Raw genomic sequence first — 15,246 nt, 5'->3', positions numbered from 1 at the left:
TTTTTACCCCTTCTTTCTACCGCTCCGAAGGGTGTATCAAGGACATTTCCTCCCGCTGCATAAAAATAAATGAACCTTCCCGCTGCCCCTGCGGGTTCTTCTTGTCCAGTGCCTGGGCCCTGACTGCTCCTCTACCTCCACACCCTTATCTCCACATCTCACCACTGACTCGTTGATTTGTGAGGGCATGTGAGCTTCTGGTGACTAAATTCTTCATTCTGGGTAGGGCGGAGTGATTATCTGAGATTATCTTGGGGTTTGAGCAAATGCGACATAGAAACTGGAAACCCAACAGTAGCCTTGGCCAGTTTCTCTGCATTCGTAAAAATAGCCGATTTTCAACGTATTTCACCCTAAATGGAGCTTCCTTTTATTTTTCTCTTCTGTATAGAAGAGAACTGGCGAGTAGAGCACGGACCGGAGTTCCCTGTTGAAATAAAGGGGTCCTGTGGGCAATTAAAAAGTTTTTTCCTGTTCAGATATATTATAGGAACACAGATTAATTCATTAATTTACCCTGTTAGAGTGCAGTTTTCTCATCACTACGAAACACTTGTAAAAATGCAGGAAAGTGCAAGGAGCGTAGTTGCTGTTTTTCGATCACTCAGGGACAGCTGTTGTCACTATGTGGGTGTGTTATCTCCCAGCATTTTTTCAGTATTATACGAAGTATTGCAATTGCAGTAGTGACTGCCTTATAGATTATTGGGAAAATAAAGAAGTTAGATGTATGTAAAGTATTTAGAACAAATGCCTGACAGAGTAGCACTCAATGTTAGTTTTTTTTTCTGCATTTTTAAAACATATTATATATATATATATATATATATATATATATATATGCATTTATTACATATATGGCTTACAATTCCTATATAATTTAATTTCTTGCCTTTTTCCTTAATACAAGAAAAAAGGATACTAAATTATATATGGTTTGTGAATACATGCTTACAATATAAGAATATTTCTAAGTTATATCATTTCCATAAGCATATTATGCACAGAATAACCCATCAAGTGGATATTCTGTAACTTAGTTATTCAGTGATTTTTGAACATAATTCAGATCATTTTCAGGTGTTTTTTTTTTCCATTTTAAATAATACTACATCTCCTGAGCATCTTAAATGCAAACTTTTGTTTTTCATACTTAGAATAACATCCAAATAAATTTCCAGAAGCAGCACAACTTGGTGAGAGGGTAGGAACACTTTAAAAGTTCTTCACCAGGCTGCTTTTTACCATACTTTCTGCTTTTCAAAAGTCTTAACCTATTTACACTTTTACTAGCAGAGCATAAAAATCCATGTTTCACTTCACTATGCAAACTCTTTTCAGATGCTATTTTCAAATTAGCTTAATAGAAAGTATATTCATTATGCAATGAATGTAAATTTTATTGAGTACCTATTATATGCAGGCAGCTCTTCTATGCCTTGAAGATACAGCGGGGTACAAGACAAAGTGCTTGCCTTCAGAGACCTTACATTCTATGTGAAATCAAACCCCCAAACCCATGTTTCCTAATATGTGGGTGTTATTAGATGTAATGCAAATCAAAAGTTCTGGGGCCAGACATACTTGGAATATTCTAGACTCTCTATTGTATTGATCATTGTAAGTGAACTGTAAGGTTGCATAACACCGGGGAGATGCCCTCTACTTTCTTAATATTTACCCCCAATGCTCTCCAGCCCCTTGGATGTGGCCATAAGAGTAGTTTGTGATTATCTGAATTTTAGAGTTATTTAATGATTAATTTATTTCATGGTTTATTTAATGTGATTACTTGAGTTTTAGGGCTCATTTAAACCACATATATGGTTTCATTTTCATGCTGAGTGTCAGGACAACTCTAAGATTAGGTAGTCTGGTACTCCCCCACTTTGTAGGTGCGGAAATTTCTCAGATCCTTTTCAGGCAGCTCATGGAGGAAATGACAGTCCTGGGTCTCAGGATGTATTTCTGAGTGTGGGATTCTGATGCCGGTGTATACTGCTTACATCTTGGTGATTTGGAGTATGGGAGAAACACAGCAGAAGCCCTGAAGCTTGATGTCTTTGCATTTCAACCTTCCTTCCACCTGCTCTTAAATTGGTGGGTGTCTGCTGAACTCTCACCACAGGCAAAACACTGCAGTGACAGGCCAGGGTCCCAGATGCCAACCCTCGCGGGCAATCAGCCGGCAGTTTCCCAGCTGTGTGACTGCCATGATTTCTGCTATGCAAGAATAGAGAATTTGGAAAGGAAAAAAAAAAAATTGTTATTCTGTAGAAGAAGGGAAAAGACTTAGCATACTGCTTTTATAGTACATTCTCTCTGGATAACCTTGAATTGTTTAAAAGTTGTGATAACAAAACCTAAACATCAAATCTCAACTTTTTAATTTTACGCTGAGTTTCAATTCAAAACAAATATTTTTCCCAGTTGTATTTCCTCTGCAAAGGCACCATATGCTGGCATGGAGAACAGAGGCATGGGGTCATGAGACCCTTAACTGCATGTTTCAGCAACTGAAGTGACTTTCCCCTTGACCCAGAAACTCAGAAATCTGAATGAAGGTTAATGTTCAAAATGTTTACTACACTCACTGTTTAAAAAATATTTCAAGCTTTTATTCAAATTTTAGTTAGTTAAAATCTAGTGTAATATTAGTTTTAGGACTAGAATCCAGTGGTTCATCAGTTACGTACAACACCCAGTGCTGATTACATCACGTGCCCTCCTTAATGCCCATCCCCCTGTTACCCCATCTGCCCACCCCGCCAGCAACCCCCAGTTTGTTTTCTGGAGTTAAGAGTCTCTTATGGTTTGCCTCCCTCCCTCTCTCTTTTTTTATTTTCTCCTATGTTCCTCTATTTTGTTTCACTTTAAAACAGAAAAGAAAAAAAAAAAAAAGGAAACATGTCTTAGCATTAAAGAATGGTTTTAAAAGTAGAACATTGTGCAACCATTACAATGAGATTTTCAAAACATATTTCACGACATAGGAAAATATTTAATGACGCCGAGGGAAAAAAATTACAAACTGTATTTTGTATTTTTCTTTAATGAGAATGTGTCATTACCAAAATCAGAAAAAAAAAAAAGAGAGATTCATGATCTTGTCACTTCCTTATGTGCCCCATAAAGGAGAGAAGACACTGTCCTAACTTATAGTAACACTCAGCTTCTGACATGAAGGGGAATGGCTTGAAGTGGACACATTCTATAAAGGACCAGCCTCCAGGTGAACCAGAGCACTTTCAAGGTTTCTTTCCTTGCTTTAGCATTGACTCTTCCAGCCTTGGGCCATTTTCTTTAGCTTTGTCAAATGCCTACTGAGGCTGGTATCTTTAGAGCAAAGGATGGTAATATGATTTTCCCCTACACAGTTTGTGACACTGAAAGGACTTGGGAAATATTTGCATTATTTGTGTATTTCTTTATATTGGACCGAATTCTGCATCAATTCTCTCTCTCTCTCTCTCTTTTGGTTCTGTTCTCTAGTGAATTTATTTTGAAAACTGTGCATGGATCCCTTGTAGCAGACCAGAACCATGTACTTTCTCAGGGCCACAGGCTGGCAGCCCTGAGAAGTTTTCGAACTTCATAGGTAGCCAGCTTTCCGTGTGAACCTAAGAATAGGAAAATGACGCCGGCGGCTTTCTGCACAGGTCTATGGCACTTCCCCATTAAAGGTGGTTTTTGGGAGGTCCTGGCATTCAGCAGGAGGCCCCCAGGCTGGAAAGGATCAAGATTTGAACAAGAAAAGATGTTGGGGGAGACAATGGGGTTCCACGTATTGTGACCATATGACCCTAACTGTTTATCTGTAGGGTTTGGTACATTTGCTACAAAGGAAAAGAAGAAAAGAGCAAATAAAACACATTATTAAAAAAAAAAAAAAAAAAAAAGCCTGGTGGCTTTTTTGAATCTTCGGAGAAAGCTGTGTTGGGGGGTTTGCAGCATTGAACGCAGGATCTGGGGGCAACAGAGGGAGGACCGGCTTTGGGGCAACTCGCCCCCCAACCTGGGCACCTGCCTCCTCCTTCTCCTTCTCCTCCAGGCCTGTGAGTCACACCACCTTGAAGCGGTCAAGGTCATGGCTCTGGCTTAGTTTCCTTTGGGTTTCCAAAGAACAATCCCGACACTGGGGGGAGCCATCTCCTCACGTTGCAGATGTAGACTTTGGCTTCAGAAACCGTTTCTTTCTAGAGCTTTCCTTGTTCAAACCTCAGTGTTGGTGCTCACCCAGCGAGCAACAGTCAGGTCTGACCAGCAAAACGGTCCCTGAGAGATGCTCTCCTGCCGGCTGTGTGTGTTTTGGGGCTCAGACAAGTACGGTTCTCCTTCCCACTGCCCAGCCTCAGTGTGGAAGCCAGTCTCAGAAGCCACAGCAGCTCGCCCCTCTAATGTTCCTTCAACTCCTCCCTGGGCCTCCTCAGCCCTCAGGCTTCCTGCAGCATCCATCAGCTCTCACGACATACTGGTCAACAAGAAAGCATTGAACACCATTTACCTAAAAAATAACAAAAAAAAGAGTATATGTATATTTGGTGCAAATAAAAACGTGGGAACAGTAGAGGCTTTGTTGGAGTTTGGCGGGAAACAGGAAATTATATGGTAAAAAAAAGGGGGGGAAATTACCCATTTTTTTTCCTCTTTGCACAATTATTTGGCTGTAGTAAAAGCGAAAGTAAAAGTCAGGGCAAGGAATGCATGCCCACTGGAGGGGACATGTTGATGGAATGGGGACTGGGGTGTGTGGTGCAGTGGGATTCTAAACCGCCCAGGGGAAAGCTGTGATCTTTCTGGATCCCACAGTGGGATGTACTGCGCAGGGGAGTGTCAATCAAACTTGGGGCCAGAGCGGTCATTTGTTGTTTTTCTCAGTGAGGAAGCACCCAGAGAGGAATGCTTGCTTTGAGGTTCCTGGTAAGTTAAGCTGGGCCTCTCGGGTCATGTAGTTCAGAGCAAGGGAGATGCAGAAGAACACCAGTGGGCCAGTGGCCTCAGCCAGTCCCACAGGGCTGGGAACTGCATAGGGGAGGTGATTTGAGTATAAAGGAAGCTTTTTCTACCCCTGGGTTTAAATGCAGCCGCAGTTTCAGCAGCGAATGAATTAGTGCGACCTTGCAGATGGCCCCTTGAGCCAGATGTGGTAAGGGATCCTGAAGATTTTCATTTTGCTAACTGAGTACCTCTCTAGGGGGAGACGGGACTGGTGATATATTTTGGTGGATTTTGATCCTGTGCATGGGATTGCTGGAAAAAAGGACTACCTATTTTGAGTTTTTAGGCAATACAGGAGTTATGAGGGGGCTGGTCTTTGGAGACTAACACCAAATCTGCAGGAAAGCTGAGTAGTTCAGACCATCTCTATTGTGTGGCTTAAAATGGGATAGAGGACCATCCCTTCATTCATTCATTCATTCATTCATTCACTCAAGTATTAACCCATTTAACAATCATTCACTGTGCTCTAGATCATGACAGATGCTGCAGGAATGAGGGCAACCAAGATGGATCCAGCCTTCATCCACATCCAGGGGTGTGTTGTCAATTCCCTTTGCATCAGTTCCTAACTTTTATTTTTATTATTTTAATTTTTAAAACATTTATAAGGTTTTATTTATTTATATGACCGAAGTCATAAGTAGGCAGAGAGGCAGGCAGAGAGAGAGGGAGAGGCAGGCTTCCTGCCGAGCAGAGAGCCTGATGCGGGGCTCAATCCCAGGACCCTGAGATCGTGGCCCAAGCCAGAGGCAGAGGCTTTAGCCCACTGAGCCACCCAGGCGCCCCAGTTCCTAACTTTTAGAAATCACCTTTCCTTTGTTATAGTCCAGAATAAACTGGTATAGGTGTTTGTTTAAAAATAAAAAGCACGAAATTGCACATAATTTTATAAACTCTGGGCTTTCTTTAATCTTTGAGTCTTTAAATTCATAGGAGTTTCTTCTATATCCCAGCCCCAAAGAGACAGCAAGCTCCTCCTGTCATATCTTGGCAACTAATTGAAGCAATGAAAGGGAAAGAAATGATAAAAATAAATCATTCCAGTTGGCAGAGCATCGCTGTGTGGCTCTCAAGTGGTTGTTCATCAGAGATGAAGTTGGTGCCATCTTGGCGGCACTGAAACACATTGGTCCCCTTGTGATGATACAATAGTAACTGCTTTTTCCTCTTGTCATCTGTGACAATGCTGTGCACCCTGAAATCAACAGAGTTTACATAATCCAGGTCTGCTGATGTCCTTGAGGCATGGAAATTTTCCTTATTTGTGTTTTAACTCCAAAAGTTTCCTGAGAACATTCTAGAAGTAGGCTTTTGTGGGCAGTAGCCATCAATCCTGGCTACTGATTGAAATCAACTGTGGAACTTAGAAAAATACAGATGTCCACTGAAGACATGAATTAGAATCGACATGTATATTTCATTTTTAGTGAATTACTGAGTTTGAACATTCAATGACTGGATGGGGTTGAAATAAATCATAGCATATCTATGATGGAATACTATGCTGCCATCTAAAATTATGCTGAAAAAGAATTTCCTGAGTTGAGGAAATATTCATAATGCATTGTTAAGTTAAAGAAAGCAGGCTCAGAGAGTACTGGGTTATAATAGGATGATATTTTTGTTAAGCACTCCTGTGTTTATATGCATCACACAGAAGACCAGAAGGAACTACACAAATGTGTTGAGGATGGTAACCCTTGAGTGGTGATTTTTATTTGTCTTTCCTTTTGCTTTTTTGTGTTTTCTAAGTGTTTAGCATCAGTCATATGTTGCTTTTACCCTGAACAAAATTCTCTCAATAAATGTTAACAGTTTCCTCTTCAGGAACAACATGATAAAGAGGAACAAAGAAACTTGATACACGTGGCTGTTTCATCTGTCCATGCATGCATCCCTCCATCGTCCATCCCTCCATCATCCATCCATCATCCATCCATCCATCCTTCCATCCATCCATCATCCATCCATCATCCTTCCATCCATCCATTCATTCATTATCCATCTATTCATTCATCCATTATCCATTCATCCACCTATTTATTTTTCCATGATTTTTACTGAGTCATAAATTTTTTTCATTAGTTTTCTTTTTTCTAAAAAGATTTTATTTATTTATTTGACAGAGAGAGAGCACAAGCAAGGAGAGCAGCAGGCAGAGGGAGAGAGAGAAGCAAGCTCTCTGTTGAGCAGGGAGCCTGATGTGGGGCTCGATCCCAGGACCCTGGACTCATGACCTGAGCTGAAGGCAGATGCTTAACCAACTGAGCCACCCAGGCACCTTGTCTTTTTTTCCCTATTATTAAGACAAAGATGCCTTAAGCATCCGCCGTGTGCTTGGCACTGTTAGTAGGCACTTGGGCTGCAGAGCCAAATCTAGTGCTATGGCTCTCACTTACCCTCCAGCATGCCCAAAAGGCTGTGAGGAGCTCCTTCAAATGCAGAGTTCTTCCCTCAAGCCTTCTTGGGGAGCAGTTCTAGGTGGGGCCTGGCAATTTCCCATTTTAAACAAGTGCACCCCACATGGTTCTGACACAGACAATCCCATACCAGCCTCTGAGAACCTGTGAGGAGTGGGCACTTGGGCTTAAACAGTTTAAAGTCTACAGCTGATGAGCAATGTCAGAATGTAAAAGTCTGGTTTGTTGGTTCCATCATGGAATTTGACTTAAGTTCCTCCAGGATTCATAACCTCACTGTCTCATTTTAGAGTACAACAGTTTAAGTGGGATGACAATTGAAATGTGCCCAATCAGGTTGCCAGCCTCCTTGAAAGACATTAGATGTGGCAAACACCTTCCTTCCTTAAGGACAGTCAGCAACAGCCCAAGAAGTAGCAATATTCCTAATAGTGGCCACCGTTTATTAAGTGGTGAGTGCATGCCAGTCATATCTCCAAGCATTGTAGACTCATTTACTCAAAACCCTGTGTGGTACCTATAGATATGATCACCCCTGTTTGACGGAAGAGGAAACTGAGGTCTAGCGAGGTTAATGAACACGCACAAGCTTACACGGCCAGTCATCTTTCAAGAGTCCATGGGCTCAACTGTGATATTATCCAGCCCCCAACTCTCCAGGTGGCCACTAAGCAGCCTCCTGATGTGACTCCACCTCCAGGGCTCCAGAATATTGACCACCTAGGCAGCTTAGGATAGGTGGCCCCAGCTGAGTGTTTCCTGGTGTGAAATTATTATTTAACTTCAACCTTCTAAAACTGTGCCCTTCATGGTTGCAGCTAGTACAAAGTTAAAAACACTTGATAAAATGCATAAAACACAGCCAGCAGCGTATTTCCAAATCACGTTGTAAGCCAGGCAGCATTCACTTGAAACACATCCTTGGGGGCAAAGTAGTTACGAGAACTTCCATGGAGTCAGTGCACAGGGGCATCCATTGAGTCAGGACAAGCTGGGAACTGGGGGAGACCTGGGCCCTGTGGGAAGAGCCTGGGGAGGGCATCAACGAATGCAGAGAAGTTTACTAGTTTTTGCTCGGGAGCCAACCCGAGACTGAAAGAAGACCTGTCTTGTACCCTACCACCAGACGTTTTTTTCACTCTTTTTGTTAATAGTACCATGTGTCATTATCATGATTTCCATTTTTTATTTTATTGAGATATAATTCACATACCATATATTTGTATACCCTTTAAAAATGTACATTTCAGTGGTTGTTATCTGCGGGAGGTTGTGCTACTACTACCACTGTCTAATTCAAGAACATTTCGTCTAGCCAACAAGAAATGCCATGTCCATTAGCAGTTACTCCCCATTCTCTCCTCCCCTCAGCCACCAACAAACTGTGGTGATTTTTAATGGCTAGATCTTCTCTCTTTGATTAGATTACAAGAGACCATGGAACTCCTCACTCTTGGCACACAACAGGTGCTTAGTAAATGTTTTTCCTTAGTGATAAAGTTCTCAAATGCTCTACTCTTTTTCTGACTGGTATGATAATTTTGTAATTCTATTAAAGGACCACGAGAAGGAAACATACAGCTGAGTTTTACTTTTTTCCCATTCCCCTCAGCCCCCCACACTTAGGAAGGTCTGAACTCAGAGGTCTCATGTCAACGGGATAAATATTTTATTGATGAAAAATATTTATTTTTCATTCAGTTTGATTTAGGAAAAGACAAGGTCATCTTGGGTCTTACATTGTAACACGGATATCGACAGGTCAGTGGTGTTTCATGTTTTTCCTGCTCCTAAAAATACAGTGAGGAAATTCACAGCCTGGACTGTGGGAAAAGGAGAAGAAATGCTGAAACTCTGAAATGCCTGGGTCTGAATTGGTTGTTTACAGAGTGAAAAGCAGGTCACACATAGGCTGAGACACTACTTCCGTCATGCCTGGGAATCTACAAACTCAATTCTCTCTCATTGGCAGAACATGAAAGCTAAAGATTATCCCCTAATCCTGTGGCATTTTTTAATCCATGGAATGGGCTTTGCTGCTTGAAAATTTTCACTTAAAGTCACACACTCTCTGGAGATACAATTATTTTGTTTACCCCTGCAGTATCTATGGAAAAAGGCATTGGAACGAATGTCTACAACAGTTACTGTGGATGAAAATGGTTTTGTCACTGTCCAGGAGTGACCACCCTCCCTCCATCCCAAATTTCCACTTCTTTTTAAATTCAAACAGTGGCAGCTCCTGTGATAGCTTTTCCTTGAAAAACAAGAGCATAACATTAATGCACTGCCGAAAAGTGGAGAAAACCCGGATGTCCATCGATGGATGAACAGATAAAATGTGGCCTATTTATACAAAGGAATACTATTCAGCCATAAAAAGGATGAACTTATACAGGCTACCACGTGGATATTGATAATAGAATGAAAGAAATGAGCAAAACCAGACACAAAAGGCTGCAGATTGTATGATTCCGTTTATATGAAATGTCCGCATAAAGGCAAATTGACAGAGACAGAAAGTACAGTGGTGGTCGCCAAGGGCTGGGGATGGGTGGGGAGTGACTGCTAATGGTCACGGGATTTCTTTTTTCAGGTGATGAAAATGTTCTGGACTTAGACAGTGGTGAGGTTTGTACGACTTTGTGAATATGTGAAAAACTGCTAAATTGTCTATTTTAAAAGAGTGAATTTTATGGTATGTAAGTTATTTCTCATTAGAACACATGAAAAGAAAGTATTTGCTGCAAAACCACCCAAGGGCTTAAAAATAAGAGTAAGAAGGGAGTATCTGACCTTATTTTGTTGGTGCCTGAGATGACTTAGAAGCTCTGTCCGAGTGGCACCTGCTAGAGTAAGACCATTCCTCTCCTCACCACTGCAACTCTTGCTTGGATCATGGAACTAAAGAATTTTGACAGCTGGGCAGGGCTTAGAGATTCTAATCTGTTCTCCCATTTGTCTGGTAAGGGAACTAGTCATAGGTAGTAGAAACGACAGGTTCAGAGTTGCCATATTAGTAGCTGAACTGGACCTAAAACCTTGCTTTATTTCCACTTGACGTATATTACAGCTGTTTTCCTCCTCTGTTCAAATATGAGTGTACATTCTACAGACCTTAATCTTCTTGAAACACAGATCTTAGGTTACCTCCCTGCTAAAAAATAAAAACCTTCAATGGCTCCCCACTGCCCTCGGTCTCCTATTTGCCATTGGGCTCCCATGGCTCCTTGGATGGACAGTCTTTGCCGCTCCAAAACACAATGTGCTTTTCAATATCACACCTTTGTTCAATATCACACTTTGTTACTAAACTTTGTATATTTTTATGTCTTCCCGCCTCAGTGAAATCCCAAATTTCTTGAAGACTCTGATCATGTTTTGTGCATCTTTGACCTCTGAGAATAGGGCACAATGCTGTTCCTTGAACTTGGTAGGGTTCAGGAAATATTTGTAGATTAGTTGATTCCAAATTCAAGACTACAGTGAGTCTTTGCCTGGATAAATCCAAAGTGTATCTTAGAGGAGGTCTGGCGACAGGTGACTCTTTCATGCCACATCTCTTTTGTTGGAGAATGAAGACTGCATTTAATTTTTGGAAGTAATTTGGACAAAAAGATTCTAGAAAACTCTCATGAGGTGAGATTTAGTTTCAAAAAGGCAAAACACATGGACTTTAAAAAGAAAAAAGAGAACCCAACGTTATTTTTGAAATAACATTTTTAGGTGTTACAGAAGTAATTTGTGTTCCTTGTAGAACATTTAAGAAAATTCTGAGAAAGTTCCAGGAGTATAAAGAAGAAAATAAAAATTGTCCGTAATCGTAGCCCCTAGGAAATATCTATTGATAATCTTTGTTTTGTATAGCCATTTTTCTCCGTATGTCACAGATACCTCCTTTACAAAAACGAGATCCCATTCTGTATGCAGTTTTGTAACCTGCTTTTAAATTAAATGAGAAATAAAAAAATGTAATAGTTCTGCATTAAGTGGGAAGAATTTTGTTGCTGTCAACTCAAATGATTCATTCTGATGACATGGAGAAAAAAACAACTCAGTATTTGTTTTACTTCTTTGCTTTTCTTGGTGCAGGAAAGAGTAACACAGAGGAAGAGCAGTTCTGAGAACTAAGAAGTGAGTACCTTTCTAGTTACTTTCTCACTGGGGGATGTGGAGCCATGTCCCCTCTCTGGGTCTCTGACTTCTCACCAGTTCTGTGAAGGAACTGTATCTGTGAAGGTCCTTTTCTAGCTCTTGACTTCTGTGAGCTTTACGTTGCCCCCACCCCGTCCGGTCTTTGTCCTGCGGTACTTCAGAGCCCTCTACGTGCTTAGAAGACAGGGAATATGACTGTTTTCTCCCTGGTTTATGCCAGCATGGTTCCTGGCAAAGAATTGCCCCTCAATAAATATTTATTAATGAATGAATGAATGAGACTGCCATGAATGCTGTCCTTTGTCATGAACATCATTAGAACACATGGTCTGTTTTTGGAAGCACCAAATAGGAATTCTATATTTAGGTTCTTGGAATTGGGATAATAACATAACTAAGTAATACCACACATTGATTGATTAATGGGAAGTATTTGCCCATCTTCAGGATCCCATTTGGCTCTCTCTATGGCCTCAGTAAGGAAGATGTTACCAGTTCACCAGTTCCATTCTGCAGGTAAATGAGGATGGCCAAGTTCTACTGCTGGCCTCCTAATTCCGGGGCCCTCGTCCCTTCTGCCACACTGCACTGTCTTTCGGGCACCCCATTTTCCCTCTGAACGGAAAGTTACTGTACATTTGGGTGAACTTAAGGCAGAAGTTCTCAAGATTTAGCATCCCTAAGAACTGCTGAGGGCTTAGCAATCCACATTGAAATAATCACTTAGGGGTGATGTTGGTGCAGGTGGTCTGAAGAGTACACTTTGAGGTGCACTAGCTTAAAATATTTCAGATTCAGTGTTTTGTCAAGCAGAGGAGGTGGCCATGAGAAGACCATTAGTATCTTCATCAAGCATCGGTTTGCCCAAGTTTTGATTTCCAAGAAGACCGGGGAATAACAATATAATAGTTCATGTTCCTTATGGGTTTACTGTGCCAGGAGCTTTTCTAAGTGCTTTACATACATTATCTTCTATTAATTCTCTGAAGAGCCCTGTGGGGTATGCCCTGTTACTGCCTCCATTGTACAAGGAAACTGAGGCTCAGGCAAGTACAGCTGGCTTATCTTTAATCAGGTGAATTTGACAATGGGATTAACTACTCAAGTCTTAGTATTGTCAGGTTAAGGAACCTAACTCTTAATTATTTTTATGACAGCTGGGGGAAGCTGGTGAGTGTCATTTGCTGATAGGAAGAGTAATTCATATTTTGGCTTACACATTCATGTCTTTTCCCTTACGTGGATCGCTCTTGGCAGCCGTGAAACTGGAAAACAAAACAGAACAGTGAAACGGATGATAGTCACGCCATGGCCCCTTCTTCCCCTGGGAGACCTAGAACCAGCCCCTGTTATATACTGGACCTAACGCTACTTCTACCTCAAAACTGAACTGTTCCTTTGGGGCTATTTGAACGCTAACTACTGACCAGATATTTGACCATGTTAAGGAATTACTGTTTCTTTTGTTGTTGTTGGTTGTTTCTTCTCTCTCTTTCTCTCTCTCTCTTTTTTTTTTTTTTTGGTATGATACTGATATTGTGATAATGTTAACAGTATTTCAGTTTTGGAGCTTTGTCCTGAAATATGCACACACGAAATATGAAGAGGTTTTGGATTTGCTTCACAATAGTCCAGTTTGGGGAGGGCGGTAGATGAAACCAGATTGGTTTTAGGATGATAATTGTTGAAGTTGGCTATGAACACAGAAGGGTTTATTATATGATTGCCTCCGGTTTTGCATGTTTAAACATTTTCCTAATAAAGAGTAAAAAGTAATTACCTGTCTTACGTCCCTTTCACTCGGCAAGTCGACTTAATAAGTTTAGCTGAAGCACTCGAGGTTAATAATGGATTAATATGCATTTGCTGCAAGAGAACATTTACATTTTTAACAAGGATCGGTAATGTCTTAATCCAAAGAAGCGAATGTTTTGGAAATTTCAAGCATTACCCCCGCTTGATGGGGGAAGTATTTTGAATCAGCTCAAACTTTCTCCTTCCCCAGCTTACCTGTGTGTAGAATTGGCCTTGATCCCTGACTTTGGAGACACTTTTGGTAATCACTACCTTTTCTTTTTTGTTGTTGTTAAGATTTTTTTTTTATTTATTTGACAGAGAGAGAGAGAAAGAGAGAGAGTGAATGAGCACACAAGCAGGGGGAGCAGCAGAGGGAGAGGGAGAAGCAGGCTCCCCACAGAGCAGGGAGACCAATTCAGGGCTCGATCCCAGGATCCGGGATCATGACCTGAGCTGAAGGTAGACACTTAACAGACTAAGCCACCCAGGTGCCCTACCTTTTCTTTTCTAATAATGTTTTATAATGACTTGGCATTGTATGACATTCAAAACATTTCCCAGACCCTTGTTACTTTCCTGTTAGTAGACAGTGCGTATGGTTAAGCACGTGAACAAGTAGGGGATCCAAGAGGTTAATTAGATGTAGTTATTGGGTGGGTTAATGAGTTATTTCATTTATCTGTCTCTCCTACAAACAGGCAGCATGCATTGAGCATCTACTATCGATTTGATGTGGTGCCAGGTTAACGTGATACAGAGATGCATGAAGGGGTGCTTGACTTTGAGGCACTCATATTTTAGGAGAGAAAACCGTGTGCTAAGTGGGTAAGTCTAAGAGGCTGAGGACTTTGTAGAGAGGATGAGACTTTACTGGGCCATGCAAAAGAAGCAGAAGTTCATCACACAGCCAATTAATGTCAGAATCAGGGAATTCACCAATTAACCCAAACGCAAGGATCTTGCCATCTGCCTGGTCTGACACAATTTCTGTGTTGGTATTGTGCTTCTCTTTTTTCGTCTGAAATCCCAATTTTCCTTGTTGCTTGTTAACTCCTGCAGGATTTTTCTTAAAGCCTTACAACGGTCCTGTTATCTAAACTGCACAGAATGAAGCAGACCTCTTTCTTCTTGGGGGATGCAGGGAGCAGCAGGTTGCTTGAAAGGGTGGAAGGTAGAATGATAACCAAGGCATCGTCCTTCCTAGGATGTAGCCCAGGGGCATTCCCATCCCTCTGTGACACAGATGACTGCCTCTTTGACTCCGATCGCTTTCCAGGCGACTGACGGCGTGGAGAACCTCACTCATGTTTACCTGTTCGTGCAGCCATTACTCACCTCTTCCCACACACCCCCACGCTTGCACACAGAGCCACAGAGTGACAAAAAATTTCTTTAAAAACCTTCCCCCAATCCCATTCTAAAATGTCAAGTGTTTCAGTTTTGAGAAAAAAGAAAGCTGAAGAAAGCATGACTCATGACAGGGCTGACAAACAACTATCTGGAGGTATGCTGGTGAGTCACGCCGTGGAGATCTGCCTTTATGTTGTGGAAAGGCCCCGGGATTGAAGGAGTATCATGGGACCAGCCAGTAAAATTCCACTACTCTCTGAAGCCCATTTGGAGGTAATTTAAAAAACCCTGGGCTTTTTCCAGCCCCAACCTGGTGTACGGTTCTGGGTACCCTCAGGTATGTTGATCTATACAGGAAATCAGGAGGAATGATTATTAATAACTGGAACAAAACCATTATTATCTTTCCATGCCCAATGCCATGCTGAACCAGCCCCGCTTGCTTCTGCAAGCCAGCGAGACTGCTGGATTTTCTTGAAGGGTATTGGGTTGCTAGGCAACAGCGCTGCCAGCATCCATCATG

General features: G+C 41.5%; 1 long non-coding RNA gene across 2 annotated transcripts; it reads left to right on the top strand.

Moving 5' to 3' along the window:
• The first annotated feature begins 67 nt into the window (after positions 1-67).
• Positions 68-13,041, top strand: LOC116872266. Of its 2 annotated transcripts, none has more exons than XR_004383619.1 (3): positions 68-200; positions 11,514-11,555; positions 12,834-13,041. It is a non-coding gene; the product is annotated as an uncharacterized LOC116872266 (long non-coding RNA). The 2 variants fall into 2 exon arrangements; XR_004383620.1 differs by lacking the exon at positions 12,834-13,041 and adding an exon at positions 12,024-12,061.
• The last annotated feature ends 2,205 nt before the right edge of the window (positions 13,042-15,246 follow it).

This window comes from Lontra canadensis, unplaced genomic scaffold (assembly GCF_010015895.1).
Source record: "Lontra canadensis isolate GAN:19392208 unplaced genomic scaffold, GSC_riverotter_1.0 scaffold29, whole genome shotgun sequence".
NCBI classification, from domain to species: Eukaryota; Metazoa; Chordata; class Mammalia; order Carnivora; family Mustelidae; genus Lontra; species Lontra canadensis.
This window is presented reverse-complemented; position numbering and strand designations above follow the sequence as displayed.